Source organism: Canis lupus, chromosome 4, assembly GCF_048164855.1.
Source record: "Canis lupus baileyi chromosome 4, mCanLup2.hap1, whole genome shotgun sequence".
NCBI lineage: Eukaryota > Metazoa > Chordata > Mammalia > Carnivora > Canidae > Canis > Canis lupus.
The window spans coordinates 83,495,732-83,519,763 of NC_132841.1; the positions used below are offsets into that span (position 1 = coordinate 83,495,732).

The 24,032-nt window shown below is 33.9% G+C and overlaps 1 protein-coding gene across 2 annotated transcripts in view; it reads left to right on the plus strand.

Moving 5' to 3' along the window:
• The window catches only part of CDH12 (cadherin 12), a 954,721-nt gene that overhangs the window by 540,635 nt on the left and 390,054 nt on the right, over positions 1 to 24,032 (plus strand). The window contains exon 3 of one of the 2 annotated variants that reach the window (XM_072825028.1): positions 7,891 to 8,022. The exons of the other annotated variant lie outside the window; for it this stretch is intronic. The gene's annotated coding sequence lies outside the window, so the exon portion shown is untranslated. The remainder of the gene's footprint in view (positions 1 to 7,890; positions 8,023 to 24,032) is intronic. 2 annotated transcript variants of the gene reach the window in all.

A 24,032-nucleotide genomic window follows, 5' to 3' on the forward strand; every position in this document is an offset into this window, starting at 1 on the left:
TAGGACCCTGATGTCATGATCTGAGCCAAAATCAAGAGTCAGAAGATTAACCAACTGAGTTTTAAAAAAATCAGGTGCCCCTGATTTTCTTGATATAATTAAAGTTCTGGGGGAAAAAAAAACAAAAACAAAAAAACACTCCTGGACTTTGAGAGCTAAGCATGAAATAGGATTGGATATAGCCTTTTTGTAATGAATCAAGACCCCAAATGCCTACTCAGACTTCACTGAACTGACTAGAAATAGAGTGAGAGAGATAATTAGCTCCTGTGCCCTCTTTATGATGTATGCTGTCATCGCCATCAGGATACTTCCTTTCTGGTCAGGGCCTCATTGTCTGAATATAATAAAAATCACACACTTCCTAGGGAGCTCTTAACTTTGTGGGATGCTGACCCTTTCTTAAAATAATATTTTTAAATTCATCAAATGAGATACTTTAGATTTTTAAAAAATAATCTAAAAAAAAGCAGTATTTGAAACGTATGACATAGTAAATAATATATGCATGTCATTACTAATATATTTTTAGAAAAATGCAGCCTAGTGGTGGGCCTAAGAATTACTATATGTGACTATCAGCAGTACTTTGAGATAGTTGCAATAGCTTTAGGTGAAATGAATTAACTGGGGTTGTTTTAGTGTTAAAGTCACAGGCATTGACACTACTACTATGGTTTGTTGACTAAATATTTAATTGAAGGAAATACTAAATTTCAGTTGGAGATTACTGAGAACAAAGATGTGTTTTCCAGCCAAGGTCATGACCTCTCAGTTGTGATCTATGGACCCATGGAGTAGGAGACAAGCCTTCACATTTAGATTCTCTTGGATAATCAATTCTCTTCCCCAATGTAATCACCATTCACCATTAATGATCTGAGCTATGATTATGTCTTTAATAAGTTCAGTGAGGTGTGATTCATTATCAACCTATTCAAATGTTCAAAACTATTGGCACGTGAAGATTCACTATCTAGCTGTCATGATCATTCCGGGCATCTCTTCTAATGATGGCCTCTGACAAATACCTCCACACCTTAGACAATAAAGTTTAAGCTAAGTTGAGTTTCTGAATTTTTCTTTTAAATACCTAACATTTTTTTAACTCTGTACCTGATTTCTCTATTTGTGAATATAATTTTGCCATCTCTAAATCTAATAAATTTTATTACAAATGCAAGTTAATTTACTAAAGAGAATATGGAATTAATAAAACAGTATGGAGATAGGTTATGAGAAAAATGAGGAAATAAATTTATTTAAACATTTAAACAATATTTAACTTCACAAATGATTAAAATATGAGTGAGGTCTCATTTCACTACTATTTGGTTAGAAGTGCATATTTGTACATGTGCATACTTACACACATACCTAATTTTATACTGACGGGGATATAGATTAATAATTACATTGAGTAAATAGAATACAATCAAACCATATGCAAAATAACATTTTGTTTCACTAATACCACTTTCATTCCCTCAGTCCTGAGGGAGTAATAGGAAACCAATAAACATATTATGTGAAAATGTTCAAAGCAATGCGGTTTCTTAAAAGGAATGGCAGGAAATAACCATTATTTCTAATAGCAGGGAAATAAGTTAAAACAACGGCAACTAGTGAATGGCATCTTAAGATGAGAAATATGTAACATAGTGGTGAGGAACACATTATATAGATCTATTGCCCTGCTTTGAATTTTGGGTTTACTGTCTCATAATCATGAGACCTTGATCCCATTTCCTAAACTCACTAACTCCATGTTTGCTCTTGTATATAAAGTAGAGTTAATAATAATACTTAACTTGAAAGCTGCTGTGAAGATGAAATAAAGATGCGTGAAGCACAGAGTAAGAGCTATGTAGGTTTTAGCTATTATTACGATTATGATTTTTTATCATTATTATGGCCATGTAAACACTATAAAGTTTTCAAATAAGGATGTAATAAGATCAAAATAAAAATTGTATCATTACATCTTTGATAAGAACATGGATGCATATATTTCCAAAAGGAATGGAATTACAAAAAGACACGGATGTGAATAGGGTGATGAGATTTTGTTTGACTTTTAGTATTCATGATGGGGCCTGACTTCTATTTAATAATAAACTCCTGACTTCAAATTCTTTAATAATAATAGCTTCTCTATGTGAATGGCTTCTCTTGAATTTTCCGAATGGCAATACTCTTGTTGCAATGGAATTCTCTCTCTCTCTCTCTCTCTTTTAATTTTCTCTACTCTTTTCATATCTTTCCTGTATTTTCTTTATTTTTATTTGTTTCTGCTGTTGCTTTACACACAAATAAACATTAGTGTGGTTTGAGAATACTTACCTACACACTCTGTGAATGATTTTAGTAGGAAGTATCTTGAGATAGAACATTTTTCTTTCCCAAAACCTTAATTCCTGCATCCAAGCATGGTATAAACCTGCTTCTAATTGACCATGTCTTTGCTTTTGGATGAGTATCTAAAGAAACACAACATTGATATAAAACCATGCAGTGATATCATATAAATTGCTCTTTGCTGGTGAATTCAAAATTGTGTAGAATTAGACAAACATTTGTGGAGTTTTTACAGTATTTTTCAAGTGGTTTTAGAAGGTTGTTGACACGAAAGTTTCTTTCTCTAAATAGAGCCTTAACATATTTTACATAGTTGTATATGTAAAATACTGAGATACTGGGTTGTTGTTTGAGGGTAAACCACCTGCCATGAAGGATATTTATTTTATGACCACATATGTTAGTGTTGGTTGTTTGGAGGAAAGCCACCATTTTTTTGCCTTCCTTCTCTCCTAGAACTATTCTTTCAACACCTGTGTGGGACATATGCAAATTAACAAAGACAACTCAGCCGCTTGAAAATAAACATCATCCAAATGGTTGTTATTATTATTCTGGGTGTATATATATCTTCAGTTTTTGATTTATGTTTGCACCGTTCAGAGGATTGACTACATTAATTTGCTTCGAAATTGTAAAACAAATTTGCCTCAGGCTATGACCTTATACGCCAAGATGATCTCAGCGTGATTTTTGCAGTTGAGTTACAAACCTTTGAGAAGTTTTTATTACAGAAATGCTAACACCAGTTCAGTTGTAGCAGTGTGCATGATCTGGCTACAGTTTTGTTCAAGAACAGATAACAGGCAAAATAGCTATTAAGAATGAGTATATCTTGAAAATAATAAGACAAAGGTAGGGGGGAAGAGCTGGGGAAAAAATGAGGACAGGAAATAAATTAACAAGGAGAAAAATGAGATAACTGGGAGGATACCTAATCAATCTTTTTGATATTTACTTTTAAGCCAAATTATACATATGAACTATACTCTTCAACTTTTGGGAGGGAGTTATATGCAGTACTTTGCGTGAGGTCTGTTGAAAGATGGTCATCTTGGAGTTTGTGATTAAAAATGTTCTGTAGAATAAATAAAAATTAAAAAAATAAAAATAAAAAAGGGATCCCTGGGTGGCGCAGCGGTTTGGCACCTGCTTTTGACCCAGGGCGCGATTCTGGAGACCCGGGATCGAATCCCACGTCAGGCTCCCGATACATGGAGCCTGCTTCTCCCTCTGCCTATGTCTCTGCCTCTCTCTCTCTCTCTCTCTCCCTCTGTGACTATCATAAATAAATAAAAATTAAAAAAATAAAAAAATAAATGTTCTGTAGCAGGTGACACATTTGATTGTTTCGAATTCTGTTGAAGTGCTAAGGTTTTAGCATTTCTACAATTGAATCATTTGTTATAATGCTCCTTGCTTTATATGTATACAGTTTTACTTAAGTAGAATGCATGTGTACATATTTTTTGTGGGAAATAAATTTAATTGTGTATGCACCTGTGATATTTGCCTAACCAAAATTAGACTCTCAGTTTTATTCATGAGAGACACAGAGAGAGAGAGAGAGAGAGAGGCAGAGACATAGGCAGAAGGAGAAGCAGGCTCCCTGTGGGATGAGGGACTCGTTCTTAGGACTCCAGGATCATGACTTGAGTCAAAGGCAGGTGCTCAACCACTAACTCCCTCTTTATTTTTATTTTTCCCCTTTATTTTTAAAAAGGTTTTATTTATTTATTCATGAGGGACACAGAGAGAGTAGACTCTCAATTTTTGTTGTGCTATTATTGTAAGAGAAATAATAAGCTAGGTATCTACTTTAAAATTACATTCTATGGTCAGAGTTATCATCTCCTTCAAAACATTTCCCCACTTTATAAAAATAAAATTTAAATTTCACTAAATGATGTAGAATATATCACAATCCTAAGGCTTAAGCATTTCACCTTAGTCAATTCAGTGTCTTTCTCGTTGTATATTTGTACCCCTATTCTCCAAGGAGTAAAATAATTTAGTTTTTCTTTACTCCCTTAACTCTCTAGCATTTGCACACTTCTAGTAAGTCACTTTTTAAAATTCTTGATTAATCAATGAATTTTATAATTCCTTATTTTTCTTCCCATTTGCAAGCCCTAGTTCACTGTTACAGGTGTCCAAGTAGATCTGAGTAAATACTAGGCAAGTACACACTCTTCTGTGTTTATATGTCTATTAAGACTTGATTTTACACCCAAAGGATATGTTTCATCATACCTGAAGTTGAAAGGGTCATTTTCCAAAATTAGTCACAGCTTTTATTTACTGGGCACTTATTATTTGTTTACTGGGCATAACATTTACTCTTTGATGAATTTTATCTTATTTAAATCTCACAATAACTGGATTTCCAGATGAGAAACCAAAGGACAGAGCAACTTCATAATACACTCATGACACACAACTGTAGGTTGATATTGTCTGGATTTTAATTGATATCTGTTAATTATTTTCCACGCTGTAAGTTTATTAAAATCCAAAACTTGGTTAAGTATTAAAACATTATAGATAGTTTATTAAACATTCAACTCTCAATTGTTATAAAAACTGAAGGTGTTTATCTGGAATAGTGAAGCATCTTTTAGGTTCCCAAATATATTATAATCAACCACAGGTGTTTAATATATAAACATCTGAAAATAATTGTAAGTATGCAATTATAATTTTATGCCCATAATGTGTTTATCTTAGGAGCACCTGCATTCCTTAATATAAACACAGAAATACTGTACTCTTTGGCATAAAAAAATGAAAGGATAATTAAAGACAAAAAATGAAACCCTGTCTGAAGGATTAACTCAGTGATCTGATTGATCTTCTATGTCTTTTATGATGTTAAAATATCTCCTTTGAAGGTAGTAACAGGTACCTGTCTTGTTTTAATCCTGAGAAATTTAAAATTAACTCTGTGCTGGAAAGATTTACATTTTTAAGTAGTTCTAGGGACGCTACTAAAAAGAACAAGGTATGCTACAGGTAAACCCGGTTCTTTGTTTCTTATGTATCTCTTCCTAGAATAAAAAATTCCTGGAAATTTATGGGGTCACTTTTGGATTAAAAAAAATACACATGTTGGATGGCTCAGTGGTTGAGTGTCTCCCTTTGGCTCAGGGTGTGACCCTGGGGTCCTGGGATTGAGTCCCACATGGAGCTCCCCACAGGGAGCCTGCTTCTCCTTCTGCCTATGTCTCTGCCCATCTCTCTGTGTCTCTCATGAATAAATAAATAAAATATTTTTAAAAAAAGGATACACATGCTAACTTTTGGAAGAAATATTTCTAACTATGTATTTTTAATGGTGCTAGTGCCCTGTCTCTTCCATCTGTTAAAGAACAGCTTTGTTCACCTTTAGGGTCTTCTACTACTAATCTCTGTGTATGTTTTATTATTAATTTGCCAGAATTTTGATCTGAGGATCTTCTATTCGGTCAACTTCAAAGATTACCTCAGCAGAGGCTGAATTAATTACACTTGAATAGTTTGTTCTCCAAGGCCAATATCTTAAAAAATACATCAGTGCTAGTTAAAAAAAAAAAAAAAAGAAAGAAAAGAAAAAGAAAAAAGAAAAAAAGTATTTTGCATATCTTAAATTACCTGCAGATCAAGGGATAATATGAAAGAAAAACAGCAACAAAGCAAGTATCTCAGGTATATTTATGAAAAGGCACAGATAGTTTCATTATTCTAAATTTCAGCTGATAAGCATAGTTGTTTCCTTGGGCTTAATAAATTAAAACCCCAAAATGACAATGTTTATATATCCACTTTCCATTGTGATAGATAAATTGCTCATAATTAGAATAATGACTACTGACATTCTCATTGTTTCTTTTTGAAATGTTTAGAGCTGGGAAAATATTTCTAAAATCTGAAATAGCCATCTTATTTATAAAAACAAAAGTTATTTTTTATAACTGTGATTAGACCAGACCCACTCTTCAAACCAGTATTAGCAATCTACTGGGGCATGGCATGAGAATTCTAAAACCTCCTACAGGATATTTTCCCATACATTTTTCTTCTTGTTGCCAATAATAATAATCACTTGTCTATAAAGAATATGCATATATCTAATTTTTTTGAAGTCATATACTGGGCATTTGAGAGTCAAAATTAATTAGATGAGTACTTCTTAGATTATCTGGGTGAAGGACATTTTGCTTGTTTTGTTCTAATTTCCTATTTGTCATGAGCTAATAATTGGGTTCTATATAGTGTTCAATGAGAGAAGTCTACTGATCACTGTAACTTGTGCTGCTTGCCTAAAATATGTAAGTTAAGCACGTTCCAATGTGCATTTGTTGGTAGAAAAAAAATTCAAATTGAATGAACCAAAAAAAAAAAAATTTAATGAACCCATTGATACTGATTACATCCAAGCTTTGATTGAGGATAATACAGTATGTGATGTGATACATTCACATGAGATTATTTAATAATATTTTAAGATAAAATATAACATTTGGAATATTACATGATGTTTGAAGTATAGCCTAGAATAAATGAAGGTGACTATCTTTCCTTCACGAATACCACTATTTGCTTTAGTTTATAAGTGATAAACAAATAAAACTGCATATGATCTACTTATTTAGGATTCTTAAACTAAAATTAGGAAATTTTCAATAATGATACTTAAAGTCAAATGAAGTGACACGAGTACCAATTTAATTGAAATAAAAATTTATCACAAAAATGCTTGTCTGAATTATCTAATAAATTATATGCTCTAAATAATTATGTATCTCCCTCCCTGTGCTTTTCTTCCTTTGCCCAAAGGTTTATTTTTATATTTCATTCATATAGTTCCTACAAACACATCTTATTTACACTGAATCCCAAAATATTGACTGTAACTTCTCACCTTCCTCAACAGTCTTTCAATCTAGTTCCAAAAATTTCTGAGATCCAAATACTCTCTTCCCCTCCTCTTCAGTTTTTCCTTCTCTCCCTTAACCTTTCAATTCTTATGCTCTTCTCTCTGGGTGGAGGAGGCTAGAAATTGTAATTAGTTATCAATGATGCATTAACATGAGAATAGAGTTTTAAAACACAAACTTGAAGGTCATTAAATGGCAGTAATTACTGAACACATGCACTATGCACTTACAAATATTTTATTGTCTTTCACAAATATCCACAAATTAGAATCATAATGAGAAATCAGTTGCTGGAGGGAAAACAAACTTGAGAAGCAACTTGTCTGGATTTTGCAATGAAGCTACCTCATTGGTTTCTAGGCCTGCCCCAGCTTTTTTCTTCTCTTGCTTTTTGTTGTAACCTGATTCTGCAGGAACTGTTAGGCAATATGCTTGAATAATTATATTTAGATAAACAAGAAAGAAAAATACCATAATTTCAGGGATTGGACTAAATGAAGGTATAGAATGAAAAATTTCTTTGAATGAACTCTTCTCTTCAAACTGACGGATAGGAAACAATTAAACTAAGATCACAAATGAGGAAGAGTTCTTTTTTTTTTTTTTTTTTTTTTAGAAAAAGAGGGCAGAAAGAATAATCCACTGACACTGAATAGAAAGCACTGAAGCACTGAGGCCCCTGGAAAGGAGGACTACTGGTACACATCAGAGAGGGAAGCCAGTGGGGATACAGCCCAGAGACCCCGAGGTATGTGGAGCTTGGGGAGGCTTAAGATTGAGGCAGGCAGTGGTTCAAGCAGGGGAGAGTCCTTGAAGTCGGGAAGCAGGGAGGTAACAAAATGAGATTTGATATTTGAAAAATAAATAAATCATTCCATCTGAAGCTGGGAGGACGATTAGAGAATGGTAATGTCTCCAAATGTAGCTGTAAAAGGATTTGCTGTGATCCAGGAGAGGCACTGGTGGATCTGATGGAGAAGGGAAGAAATGGCAGACACTGGGGGAGACTGGTGGAGGGAAAGTTGTTAAAGCTTGTGATGATCTGGGTCTAGGCTGGAAGAGGAATAGTAATCTAAAAGATAAGCCCTGGGCTTCTGATGATTATTTGGAGGTTGACCATGGCATTCAGCGAGAGAGGGGTGTTGAAATAACAATTTTGGATTAGACAAATAAAAATAAAAGTCCGAATAGAAATCTGTATTAACTAAAAAGCAAGTGTTGGAATCTAATCTCTAATATCTTCTTAATCTTTCTTTTTGATATGCAATGACATATACATAATGATGCTCCAAAAAATTATGGTCATCACACATGGGCCAAATAATGTTGTTCCATTTACTATACATGCTCATTCTAATTTTTTTTTTACTTCGACATTTTAGAAATTAAGGATGCATCTGACATTAGATAAACAACATTAATATTGTAGCATTTTTTTTCTTTTTCTGTGTTCTTTTATTCCCAGAAAGCTGTTCTTCTTCTTCTTCTTCTTTTTTTTTTTTTTTTTTTTTAAGATTTATTTATTTGCGAGAGAGAGTGAGCACATGCAGGGATGGGTGAGGGGCAGAGGGAGAGGAAGAGAGACAAACATAAGCAGATTCTGTGCTCATCATATAGCCCCCCATGGGGCTTGAACTCAGGATCAGGAGATCATCACCTGAGCTGAAACCAAGAGTCAGATGCTTAACTGCCTGTACCATCCAGGAAACCCCTCCAAGAAACCTGTTCTTGAGTATGACATTCTTAGGGAATATGACAATTGAGAACCAAGAAATTTATTTATTCATCAACTCACTTGAGTAATGAGAAGTTAGCATAAAAATCATCAAATCTATTTGGTTAGATACTGTTTCAAAGAAGGGACTTAATTGTAGCGTGCCTGCATGTTAAAGAAAATGTGTTATTTTTAAGCTCTGATTATTTCTGGGATGGTTTAAAAACTACCCAAACGTTCATTATTCTACGCTATGTTTGGGAATATATTTTAAAATATTTTAATCACAAGAAATGAATCTGGGTTTTTTTTCCTGCTGTTTGAACAACGTCCAGCTCACTTAAAAATATTTCTTTAAGTAATATTTCCCCCAACGTGCTGAAGTAACACACTTCTACTAAGATTATTAATGTACATTATTAATGTACAGTGATAGTCGATGCCATTGTTTTCTGTGGTCGGAGCACTTTTGGTTTAATACAAGTATTTTTTTTTAAGAAGATTGATTAATGTTTATATGGATACACCATGTGTCCCACGCCAGCCTAAGTCCAGTCCTTAAATCAAGTTATTTAATAAACTCCATCCCTGCTTTCCAGATAAGGGAAGTGAGGCAATGAGAAGTTGAGAAATAAACTCATTTTGGTGCAGCAACTCAGTGGCAGGGTAGGAAGAAATGAGGAAAGCTCCTGCCCCCTGCTCCTTACTTGCCAAGGTGTGTACTCCAGCACCAATGTATACTGATAGCTTTCCAAACTCAGTAATTTGCTTCCTAGTCTTGACCAGATTCTCTACTTCACCGAATCGTGTTCCTCTCTCACCTACACCTTATCTGAACCTGTGCACTCTCCATCTGTTGAAGACACCCTTCCTCTGGTGTTAAGAATCACACACAGAATCCTACACATCTACGTCTTACCCTTCCAAAGTAACTTCAGCCTTTTCCAGTGAAATCTCAGCCTAACCCGTTTTAAGACAAGGAATCAAGACAAGTACAAATAAAAGGAAGTGTCAGCTCTCATCCACCTTCTCCAGCTACTTACTATGTAGTCTTCTCTCCTGCCTTGGGTCATTAACCTCTATGTATTTGCACTTCTCAACTTTCCAGTGCTTTGTTAGCCTAAGAAATTGTTTCAATTTGGCTTCCTCTTCCAGGATTTTTTATGCTAAGTTATTTTCCAAGATGTATTACCGTTTTACTCATTTTACCCTACCTCTCTGCAGCACCTCCCTTCCTAGGTCTCTTCTGTCTTTCCTGAAAGTGCATTGTCATCTGACCTTTTCCCCCTTCCCCTGCTGTAACCCATTGTGTCATTGCTACTTTCTGCAATAGTATTTTTTTAACTGTTCCCCCTTCCATTAAATGCAAGCCCTCTCTTGCCAATTTACCACAAAGCTGCCGAGACATATCTGATAGTGCCTCTTGTCTGTTTGAAAATCCCCAGGATGAAAAAAAAAAAAAAAAAAGAAAATCCCCAGGATGGATATATTTTGCCATTTTTAGTTTAGAAACAAAACAATAATACCAGGTTTTATTTTTCAAAGATGGCGATGTGAAAAATCTCTCTTCCAACATGCTCTTCTTCCAAGGTGCTCTTGACATTTATTACACTGAGAGATGAGGTCTAATTTTCCTTCCTGTGCATATAGGCTAGAGTGAGTGACTAACCTCTAACGAATAGCATGTGGCAAAAGTAACAGTACATGACTTCTAAGGCTGGGTGATAAAAAGGTGGTGCCCATCATTGGAATTCAGCACCGACCTGTGAGGGTTCTGATCAGAGCCCCAGCGAAGGTCTCAGCTGACAGCCAGCATCACCTGTCCAATGTAGGAGTACAGGAGCCTTTAGATGATTCTGAGTGCTGAGGCCAAATATGCAAAGATAGGTTGCTCCTTTCAGGCCCTGTCCAAACTGCAGATTCATAAGAGGTAAGTCCTTTTACTGTTTAAAGCCAGTAACCTTTAAAATACACACACACACACACACACTTTTAGCTTAATCCAATGCTCTCTAGTGCATCCTAAACTCAAATTATATAAAGATCATTAAGGTCTAAAATTCCCTATAGACAGCATATTTATTCAGATCTCAAGGATTTTGAAAATTCTATTCAGTTCTTTCTGAAACACTTTCCAACCTACTCCATCCACTTCATGGAGCTATTATTTAGGTCTCCATTCATGATACTTCTTCTAAGTGGCTCCTCGTTCTCGTCTAATGCAGTTTGCATTAGAATTCCATTCTTTCTTTCATCTTAGCATCATACATAATGCGATGTAGATGTTGAATTAATACAGAAATTTTCATTGCATTGCAATTAAAATATGTAATGTACCAAAATACGATAAAGATAATATAGCAAAATTTCTTTGTGAGCCAACCTTAGTAATTAACATTAATTTCAGAATCGTAAGTACAAGCTGATAATGACAAATGGAGTGATGTTAGCTCTGCTGTGTTTATGTTTCCTATCCTCTGGGGAAATAAAATTGGTTGATGATTCCATTCATGAACTGTGATCGTATCATTTCAGATACCTAGCAAGTAACTATGGTACTGGCATTTTGTTGTTGCTTTTGAATTGTATTAAAAGGAAACCATCTCCTTGGGGCTCTTTGATGTGCAGAAATGTTCTTCTCCTAGATTTGAGTTATTACAGATCTAGGTTTGTAAACTTAATCTCTACACAGTTGGTCTCCCCCGCCAGCACTTTCATTATTTCCCACCCCACCTCCACTTCCACCACCTTACCTTATCTCTTTTCCCCATGCAGCTGTGTCCAATCACACTTGGGAATGACCACTCCACAGTCTTCTCTTCACTGTCCTAGGAGTTTATTCCCTCTGGGTATACCTGTGACAAATTGTTATGCCTCCTTTAACCATGACAGATAATTCACAGGGGGCCAGGGAAGAGCTGTACGGCTCCAATATTCACAGCTGTTTTATGAATCCAAAATTAATTGACACTATGGTTCAGTGAAACTTTTTTTTTTCAGGTTTTTTCTCCAGTAAAAAGGGATTTCGGTCATGGAATCACAACTGCATTGCAATGTAGTATTTTCTTTGGGCATTCACAGAAAAATCATAAAGAGTTTATAGATTCATTACTACATATAAGTCCCAAGTTTTAAATTTCGTATTTATGGAGTGGAAAATTATAGAAAGAAAGGAAAAATAAAATGTTGAGTAAAGTTGCATATAATGAGATTGGATTTCTGTATAACATTTTTATTGAGAGCATTCTTCTGCTCATTGGAAATATAAAAGATTAAAGAAAACACAGTATTTCATGATAATGTTTGTTATTTTTCTGATAAGCAAAGGAGCATAACTCCAAATTTGGAGTACATAATAATTTATAAATCAGTCACAGTTAACACAAAGCTATCAAATTTGGCGAATGTGAAAAAAAAAAAAAAAACCCTCCAAAATACTATTGACTAGATTCCTCAGCAAACATAACAAAAGTATGATTCCAAAAATGAGTATTTTGGTCCCATCTTAAGTTTCTCTTTTTCATTTTCATTTATATTTCATTCTTTGGTGTTAGTAAAAAATGTGATATCCAGAAGTGATCATGTTCCATGCAATCAAGTGAAAATAGACTTTTCTGCATGTATTTATACGCAAATACCCTTTGTATAAGACAAAGGACTACAGAGGTTGCAGACACATTATTTTCTCTCTGATTTGAAATATCTCCTGAAATTGTTCAAAAACCCTGAAAATACTCCTGGGAGTCTCTTGGTATTTAGGGTTTGAAATATTAATGATTAAAAATAAGCCAAAATTGGAAAATAAGATATTCTTGATATTAAAATGACCCACCTTATAAAAGGTGTATTACCAAGTTTAAGCTCTTGGGGCATCATGGAAAGATGTTGAATTTTTCATGAATCTGTGCAAGATTTGTTCATTTAAATTTTGAGCGTGTATCTGCTGATAGATCTGTGCATGTTTGTTTAGAACTGGAGCAAACATATCATTTTTGCTTTGTATAACTATTCCATAATAATTATAAATACTCCATAATAAAAGAGTGTACTAGACATTAAATGATATAAAGAAGTTTCTCAGTCATGGTATTTATTAATATGGAGGCAAGTTGTAATGTGGTGGTTTTCCCTGATGCTCAAAGAGGTGAAGCGTTATGAAGCGTTAGTCTGAGTGGAAGTTGGAATCACTCATAGTAATGATTCCATGGGAAGAGAAGGCAAAGTAGCTGTGTATTTAGTGGATATTTGCTAACTCTATTAGGTCATATTTAATTTTCCACTTTAGAATTAATTCTGGTGCAACCAGCAAATGTCTTTGAATGAGGATGTCATATAAAGCTTACTTAACCTCCCTGAGTGTACTCTGAACTGATATTGAATGTCTTTTTAGCATTAAAGGTATATATATATATATATATATATAAAATCTATCTTAGGTACTTAATTGTGTATAACCTTGGACATATGTTACAATTTAAATATAGTCCAGAATTTTTATTTATGTAATTGAGATGATTAACTCAAACAGCTTAATCATTCTATTAAAGTCTTTGAAATATGAAATATTAACCTGTTATTTCTTTGCATGCTAATTTTAATAATCAAAACTTGACTCATTTTTTGAAGAATATAAAAATACTTAAGAATAAAATAATCCAAATAATGTTTTACAGGTAAATGATATTTCTAATAAAAGATAAATATAACTTTATTTGGAAATATCTATACTTAAAAAGCTATCCTATGTCATTATCAAAGCCAGGTTCATAAGTCCTTAGGGAGAAAAGGCATTGTATTCTATGGAGCACAATTAATAATCACCTAAGGAGTTACGGGTTTAGCTGAAATACACAACTTGATTTTTACAAAAATAAAATGTTGAAATTTTAGCATTTTTCTGTTTTCTCTTCAAAGATTTATCCAAAATGACTTAAACATTTTGTCTTTGAAAATAATGCCCGAAGAACTGAAATTACATTGTATTTTCAATATTGTCTTCAATCTATATTTCATTTTCTTCAGAAATGTAGTTAAACGAGTTACTAAAGTAGAACTGAAATCTCAAAGTTTACATTGTAGAATGGGCTTTTTTCTTCTTTATTAGTTCAATCTCTTTTAATTTCTGTGACTTATGTGTTGTTCAGATTACCAGACATTAGAGCTCAATGTCAGCTTTATATGGAAAATTGAATAAATAATCTTAGACTCTAAAAATGTTAAGGCTGGCATTATGTCTTACTGATCAATGTATTTTCTTTGGCATCCTATACAGTGTCATTAATAACCATTTATATTTGAATTAATTAGCACTGAAATATAATGACAGACCTATTCAACTGGACTTCAAAAATATAATTCTTCTTTAAAGCATTAAATATCCCCTATATGATTGACATCCCCAGGATGGTGACATAGGAGTTTTCTGAATCTCTCTTCTCCTTTAGATGCACTGATTATACAGATTCACTCTAATCAGTTCTTTCTGAAAGAAATTCAGAAAACCAGTTGAGTGATTCCTACACATCTGGTGTTTGAGAAAATACCCACTTTGAAAGAAGTAGAAAAGCCTGACATGCTCCCTCTATAAACTTTGTTCCTCAAAGAGGGCCTTACAATTGGAAGGTAAGGGCCACCTGTGTGACTCAGTGGTTGAGCTTTTGACTTTGGCCCAGGTCATGATCCCTGGGGTCTGGGGATTGAGCACTGCATCAGGTTCCCCACAGGGAGCCTCCTTCTCCCTCTGCATCTGTCTCTGCCTCTCTCTCTGTGTCTCTCATGAATAAATAAATAAAACCTTTTTTAAAAAAGCACTTGGAAGGTAACCCTCAAATCCCAGCTTCTCCCTAAGGAGCATAGGATTTGGATCATACATACTTTTAGGATCAATTTAAAAGCTCAACTTTTAAGTCTGTCACCTAAGCAATGGATCTCCAGTTCACCTATTTCTGAGAACCAGGGAGGCTTGATTTTATGAATCCCACAGCACTATAGCGAACAAAGAAGCGGTTGTTAGACAGTTGTGACTATTTATAAAGTATGATGCACTCCAAATTTGGACTTACGCTTTATTACTTATCAGAAAAATTAAGTTGTTAAACACTTCTCAGAGCTATGCCCCCTTACCTTAGTACAGAAGGAAGAGATAAAAAAAAAAAAAAAAAAAAAAAAACATGTATTACATAGTTTGTTCCTAGAAGGAGTTTGTATCCTACACAAGCTGCTGCCTGACAGTTCAGCTTCTAACCTGCCTATGTTTTAGAACTAAGTGGGATCCTCCAAGGAACCTGAAAAAGCTGGTGGGCACTTCCCCTGCCTTGTACTTCCAACTGGCTTCAAAAATAAAATGAAGCCCACCATTGTCTCCCTGAAAGGAGCATATCCACACAGCTGTTGCTCCCACTTTTGTGACTGCCACCCAAGGGACAGGCCCTCTGATCAGAGTGTAAATAAATGAAGCAGAAACTAGAAAAAGAGTAGAAAAGATCAATGAAATTAAGAGGTTTTTTAGATAAAAATGGACAAATATTACCTGGTTAAGAAAAAAGAGGGAAGATAAATCAGAAACCAAAGAGTAGACATTATAACGGACAACATAGAAATACTAAGGATCATAAGAAACTACTATGAACAAATTAGATAATCTAGAAGAAATGGCTAAAGTCCTAGAAACATACAATGTCACAAGATCGAATCATGAATAAATAAAAAATTGGAATAAACCAATGACTAGTAAGGGAATTGAATCACTAATCAAAAACTTTCCAACAAAGGAAAGTCCAGGACAAAATAGTTCCACTGGTGAATTCTATGAAACATTTAAAGAATACCAAACTTTTAATCTCTTCAAAAAAGATTGATTAGGAAGGAACCCTTGCAAACTGATTTTATGATTTTATGATTTACTGTGAAAACAAAGTCATACAAGGATAGGAGAAAATAAAATTATAGGCCAGTAACTATGATGAATGTATATGTTCTTCAATGAAATAATAACAAACTTAACAAATTTGGGAAGTACCTCAACCCAATGAAGGCCACATGTGACAAGCCCACAGCTGCACCACAGTCAAGTGTGAGAAGCTAAATGCTTTTTTTCTAAGATCAGCAAGAGTACAAATGCCCACTCTTACCACTTTTATTCAACATAGCGCCAAAACTGGAATCCCTAGCCAGATAAATTATGTAAGAAAGTGAAATAAATCATCCAAATCCAAAAAAAGAAGTAAAATTGTCTCTGTTTGCAGATGACTGATATTATATGTGGAAAGCCCTGTAGACTCCACCAAAAACTGTTAGAATGAATAGATAAATTCAGGAAAGTTGCAGAATACAGAATCAAAATAAAAAATCAGTTGCATTTCTGTATATTAATAACAAATCGTTGGAAAGAGAATTAAAGAAACAATCCGTTTTAATAGCATAAGGAGGGATCCCTGGGTGGCGCAGCGGTTTGGCGCCTGCCTTTGGCCCAGGGCGCGATCCTGGAGACCCGGGATCGAATCCCACATCAGGCTCCTGGTGCATGGAGCCTGCTTTTCCCTCTGCCTATGTCTCTGCCTCTCTCTCTCTCTCTCTCTGTGACTATCATAAATAAATAAAAAATTAAAAAAAAATAGCATAAGGAATCAGATATTTAGGAATGAGTTTAACCAAGGAAATGACAGATATGTGGACTTGAAAACTGATGAAACAAATTAAAAAGGACACAAATAAGTAGAAGATATTCCATACTTGTGGATTTGAAGGACTAAGTGCCTATACTACCAAGTAGAGTCTGCAGATTCAATGCATTCCCTATCAAAGTTCCTAGGGCTTTATTTTTTTTCACAGAAATAAAGAATGCAATCCTAAAATTTGTATGGTATCATAAAAGGTCCCATATAGCCAAATAAACCCTGAGAAAGAAGAACAAAGTTGGAGACATCACATTTCAGACTGTATCACAAAAATATAAAAATCAAAATATTAAAGTTATTGACATGAAACCCTTAAACACATAAAAGCTTAGGTGAATGTAACACAATAGAGGGCCCAGAAATAAACCCATGCATATATGGTCAATTAATATTCAACAAAGATACCAGGTATACAATGGAGAAAAAGAATATTCTCTTCAATAAATGGTGTTGGAGAAACTGTGTAGCCACATGCATAAGGATGAAACGGGCCCCCCATTTTACACAATACACAAAAACTAACTTAAAAGAGATTAAAAAACTAAATATGAGATGCGAAACCACAAAATTCCTAGAAAAAAAAAAAAAAAAAAGAAAGGTAATCTCCTTGACAATGATCTTGGCAATTAACCTTTTGGATCTGACACCAGAAACAAAGGGAAAAGAAAAGCAAAAATACACAAAAATAAAAAAAAAGGTGATCATATCAAACTAAAAGGCTGCAAGCAAAAGAAGTCCTCAATAACAGCAACAAAAGGCAAGCTCTAGAATGGCAGAAAATATCAGGAAACCACATATCCAATAAAAGGTTAACATCCATAATATACTAGGAACTCATATAACTAAATAGCAAAAAAGTGAATACCCTATTTCACAAGAGGGCAAAAGACTAAGACATGAAAATGGCCAGCAGGTACATGAAAAGGTGCTTGACATCACCAAACATTAAAGAAATGCAAATGAAAACCACAATGAGATGTGATCTTTCACCTACTGAAATGACTATTATCAAGAAGAAAAGAGATACCAAGTGTTTTGTCAGGATGTAAAAAAAAAAAAAAAGGAATCCTTCTACATGGGTGGTGAGAATACAGATTGGTGCAGCCACTGTGGAAACAATATAGGGGTTTCTCAAGAAATTAAAAATAGGAATACCCCAGGATCCAGCCATCCTACCTATCCTAGCTAATCCTGCTCTCTGAGTAGGTATTGAAAGAGATGAAGTCTTTGTTTCAAAGAGACATCTAAACTCCCACATGCATAGTAGTATCATCCACGATAGCCAAGAAATGGGAACAATCTAAGTGTTCATTGATAGACAAATGGATAAGGAAAATGTGGTATATGTAAAAAATATATAATATATGTATTATATATAATATGTATTATAAAAATATATTCTACATTCACAATATATACATTATATATAATAATATTATATATTAATTATATATTATATAATATACATATATATTTTTGTGGCCTTACACAAAGGAAGTGCTGCCATTTGTAAGAACATGGATAAATCTGGAGGGCATTATGCTAAATGCAATAAGCTCAACACAGAAAGATGAATACTGTGTAGTTTCACTTCTGTGTGGAATCTTCAAAAGAAAAAGTAGAAGAGCGCTTGCTGAGGATTTTGGCAGGGGCTGACGGGGGTTGTGTTAGATGTTAGTCAAATGTAGAACCTTACAAAACGTGTAGTGTCTGGGGGTCTAATGTATAACGTGGTGATCCAAGTTGCTAATATAGTTGTAACTGAAATTTGCTGACAGTATGCTTAGCAAAAAAGAGAGAGAGAGAGTAAATACGTGAGGTGATATGTTAGTTCAAAAAAAATAGGAATCCTTTCACAATTTATACATATATGAAATCATGATGTTGTACCTTTTAAGCATTTTACAATGTCATTTGTAAATCACAATTTAATAAACTTTAAAAAATACCTATTGTATAATTTGTGTGTAAATTGGTGTTAATCATCTTATTGCAAATATAAAAACTGTACGCTAAATGAGACATTAAGATAAACTTTCAGGTTCAACTGTTATGTCACCGATATAATGCTGCCCCTTCTTGCGGAGCTACACCACCAGTCTCCCATCTCCACACCAAAGCTAAGTTGCACATTTATCATTGGATGTTCTAGGTCATAAATCCTCTTACTATTCTCATTCAAAAATAATTGATTTAGCTTATGTAATAGGAGGGTGGTGAATCTGGACAATCTCCTTAGTATACAGTTACTAGTCATCTATCCACTTGCTAATTCACACCTATAACTAAAACTGGGGCCAGATCTCGCTGGAGAGCCCCCAAAATGAAAGATCCTCTCCCTTCTCAGATGTAGATATTAAAAATGTGTTTACCTCAGAAGCACAAGGTATTGATATATATTCAACTCTAGCTTTCATGAATATTGTGCTCTATAAGAAGAAAGTCTTTCAAAAGAGAAAATCTTTTGGAGTGCCTCCATCGAGAAATAAAATAAAGACAAGTAGATCTAAGAGAGCGTTTATAGGGGATTATAGACACCAGACAACTGGGAAAAAAAAAAATAGGAAGAGAAGTCAGAACTAAAACTTGGCAGCAGGAAACCTTTACCAGAGGAGACAAGACTGAAGAAAAAAGGAGAAATAGTTGATTGAAGCCAGTAGCTGCGTAGGGGGTCCTACAGAGTCGGTGCTCAGCTACCTGCGGAAAGAACGTTTCCTGAATGACTGGAGTCTCAGAGGGCTTGATAGGAGGATAATGGTTGGTTCAGATGGAGCTGGAAAGGGCTGGAGGCTAGTAGCACCTGTCATTGCTTGGGATATCCTGCCTATGCTGGAAGGAAAACAAGGAAGACATTCTTTTACCCCTTTTCCAAAGCCTGCTAAGTGCTCCCAATCGTCATTGGCTAGGAAGTCAGCTGGAAAGAGTTAGGAAATGAGGATCCCCAGTGATCCTGGTCCCAACATTGCACGCAGTACAGACTAGGGAAGAGTGGATATAGAGATGAAGGGTTAGAATATGGGCACCTTGGCTTTCTGTTCTTTGGGTAGGACTATATTAAATTCAATGAGCAGAAAGCTAAGTACCTGAAATTTATTGGCTCTGCCTCTTGCTAAAATGCCTGCAGAATTTTGATTTAATACACAGCCTCAAATGAAAAACAATGAAAGAAGTGGCATCTTAGAATAAAGGAAAATGCATGCATACATGTCTGAGAATCCACGTATACAACTTGCCAAAATAATTTAATTATTTAGTGGTTTAATAAATTTCTTTATAAATGTTGGAATAATTTCATATTTTTTCATAATAGAGCACCCACTATTTACCGTTTAAAACATTCCTACTGATTGACTCCTATTTAATACAGATGTAGGAAAGTGTTGGCTAGGAGTATGATAGTAAGTTTGGTAAAAATACATAGAAATAAAACACATAATGGATGTCAGTGATGCTACTTTTAGAGCTTATTATAGAAACAACATTGGTTGTTATAAAAAATTAGGTGAGGAAATATGAGTAAAGATATCATCACTATACGTATCCCTATAAATGATGGTAATAGCTATGGTTAAACCTCTTTGTATATAATGTAAATATTATGCAAATTTGTAATGACCCATGAAAAAGAATCTGCATATTTCACACTTAATTTTACTAAATTAAATATACAATTTATGCAAAGGTTCTTTATTGTTTTCTTTATTGTAAGTCAAAGGCTAAAAATTTGGTTGGAATTAATTTAAGCTATTTATATAATGCATTTTATAGATATTTATCGATAATGTTTTAATTAACCCTCTTGTAGCCATAATGACAAGTAAGCTAGAGTTAGTTGTGTTGATAATGACTCTTGTAATTGTTCTGACACGAAGCAATTTTAACAGGAGGGTCTTTACTCTTCCACTATGATTTAGTTGTAGCACAACAAACTATGAAATGCTAGAAAAAAAAATAAGCGCATTACATAAAATACATTCCGAAAACAGCATTTTCTAAAAATAGTAGTCACCAAAGCATAGACCATAAAGATATGTGGCAAGATTAGATTGTATAATCTGATTTCATTATAAGGCAACAATTCAAACACGCGTGACACCAAACTGTTCCAGAACTGCTCTGATCATAAGTTTTAGTTAAGCCATTCATTCAACATGTGGGCCCTGATGACAAAAATTTAACTTAAAGTTGTTTTAAATCTGAATTTGAAATTATGATGAGCTGGAATAAAGTTGTTATTTCAATATCAAATAGGAGTTTAGTTTTGAGAATGTGGCCTTTGTGGGAAAATGTATTTTTATCTGTCACCAATAGTTTAAATATAAATAGTCTTTATAAAAAAGAATGTATGTAGTAACGCTTTCAAACATTAGCTTCCTAATGTTATAAATTGCAATCCACAATAAGAAAAACAGTTTTACTTGGCGTGTCTACAGTTTTTAAAAATTATGCGAAATAATATTTACCCTTATAAGATCAAACTGTTACTGAAATGTCTTTCTATTCTAGTCTAGTGTAGTCTACACTACTGTGTTCTATTCTGTTCTTTCTATCCTCCAACTATTCCTCTTTCCCTCCTCCTCACTACTACTTCCTCTCTTTTCCTTCTGTATTTTTTTCCTGTTGATCACAGCCTATGGTGTGAAAAATTACTATTGTAAGTATATGCTAATAATTACTTCAGAAATGTTATTAGTTCATTTTCTTGACCATAATGACACAAATTCTGCTTAAATTTTTAAGTGAATTAGAGGAAGGATTTTCTGTGTTTGTTTCTGTGTTTATGGCTTCATGTTTTGAATTGTCTTCTTGCTTATCACAGACCTGGTGACCATTACTTTATCATTTTTGTGTCACATAATTAGATGACAGTTATATTGCACTATTATTCTAGTGCTCATTGCTAGGTATATGCAGGTAATATTGGTGAAAATGATCATAATTCAGTTGTCTAAACAAAAACAGTAAGGTGTCAAAAATCATATTAAAAATTATTGTGTATCGTTTTTGTAAGTTTATAAGTATTTCAGAAAGAATTGATGGAGGTGACTCTGGAGTTAAGAAATCCTAAAATGGGGTTGGAATTTCTAAGAGTAAATGAATTTTCTTGAAATTTATGTATGCCTTTGTCTATAATGATGGGAAGTAATCTTCTTAAAGATTTATTTATTTATTTATTTATTTATTTATTTATTTATTTATTTATTTATTTATTTATTTATTTATTTATGAGAGAGAGAGCACACAGGGAAGGACAGAGGGAGAGAGAGAAGGAGATTCCACTAAGTGCAGAGGCCTGTGTGGGGCTTGATCCCACCACCCTATGATCATGACCTGAGCTGAAATAGAGTCAGGTGCTTAACTGACTGAGCCACCCAGGTGCCTCTGATGGGAAGTAGTTTTTAAAGAATTCTTCTAAGTAGGTGTATGCTACAATAAGTTTTTATTTTTATTTTTATTTCTTTTTAAAATGTTTTAATATAAGTAAAATTAATATACAGTTTATATTAGTTTCAGGTGTACCAATATGATTCAACAATTCTGTACATTTCTCAGTGCTCATAAGTGTACTCTTAACTCTCTTTATCTATTTCACCCATTCCCTCACCACCTTTCCTTTGGATCCACCAACTTGTTCTCTGCGCTTTGAATCTGGGTTTTTTTTTTTTTTTTGGTCTATTTTTCTTTGTTTCTTAAATTCCACGTATGAGTGAAATCATATGGAATTTGTCTTTCTCTGACTTATATCACTCAGTATTATTCCCTCTAGTTTCATCCATGTTGTTGCAAGTGACAAGCTCTCGTTCTTTCTTATGCCTGAGTAATATTCCATTGTGTGTGTGAATGTGTGTGTGTGTGTGTGTGTGTGTTTATTATACACACTTATCCTGTCATCTATCAATGGACATTTGGTTTGCTTCCATAATTTGGCTATTGTAAATAATGCTGTAAATAAACATAAAGGTACATATATCTTTTCAAATTAGTGTTTTCATTTCCTTTGGGTAAATACCTAGTAGTGGAATTACTGGATCATATGATAATTCTCTTTGTAATTTTTTCTGAGAAGCACCAGTACTATTTTACACAGCGTCTGCATCAACTTTCATTCCTCCAATAGTGCATTAGAGTTCCTTTTTCTCCGCATCCTTGTCAACCCTTGTATTTCTTGTGTCTTTGAATTTAGCTATTCTGACAGCAGTAAAGTGGTATCTCATGGTGGTTTTAGTTTGCATTTAACTGATGATCTGTGATGTTTTTAATATATTGTTAAATTTGGCTTGCTAGTATTTTGTTGAAGATTTTTGCATCATATGTTTCAGAGATAATGGCCTATAGTTTTGTTTGTTTGTTTTATTATTTTTTTTGTAATATATTTATTTTGTTTTGGTATCAGAGTAATGCTGGCCTTGCAGAATGAATTTGGAAGCTTTCCTTATTCTTCTAATTTTTGTTTGAATAGTTTGAGAATAATAGATAATAACTCTTTAAATATTTTCTAGAATTTACCTGTAAAGCCATTTGGTCCTGGATTTTTGTTCATTGGGAATTTTGGGTTTTTGCTCGTTTGTTTTTATTACTGGTTCAAATTTATTGCTGGTAATTGGTCTGTTCAGTTCTTTTTCTTTTCTTTTTTTTTTTTTTCTTTCTTTCTTTATTTTTTACCTTTTTCTGATTTGGTTTTAGAAGGTTATGTTTCTAGGAATTTCTCCATTTCTTTCAGGTTTCTAACTTGTTGGCATATAATTTTTCTTAATATTATTTTATAATCATTTCTGTGGCATTGGTTGTTATTTCTCTTCCTTCATTTCTGATTATTTTTTTTAGTCCTCAGTCTCTCTCTTTTTTGATGAGTTTGACTAAAAGACATCAATTTTCTTGATCTTTTTTTTTTCTTTTATTTATTTTTATTTATTTTTTAAATTTATTTATGATAGTCATACAGAGAGAGAGAGAGGCAGAGACATAGGCAGAGGGAGAAGCAGGCTCCATGCACCGGGAGCCCGACGTGGGATTCGATCCCGGGTCTCCGGGATCGCGCCCTGGGCCAAAGGCAGGCGCCAAACCGCTGTGCCACCCAGGGATCCCAATTTTCTTGATCTTTACAAAGAAGCAGCTCCTAGATTCACTGATCTGTTCTATTTTTTGTTTGTTTCTTTTTTTGTTTCCATTTCATTTATTTCTTCTCTAATCTTATTATTTCCTTTCTTCTAGTGGTTTTGAGTTTTCTTTGTTTTTATTTTTCTAGACATTTTAGTTGTAAGATTAGATTGTTTATTTGAGATTTTTCTTGTTTCTTGAGGTGGGCCTGTATTGCCGTAATCTTATAACTTGGAACAGCTTTTGTTGTATCCCCCAAATTTTGTTTTC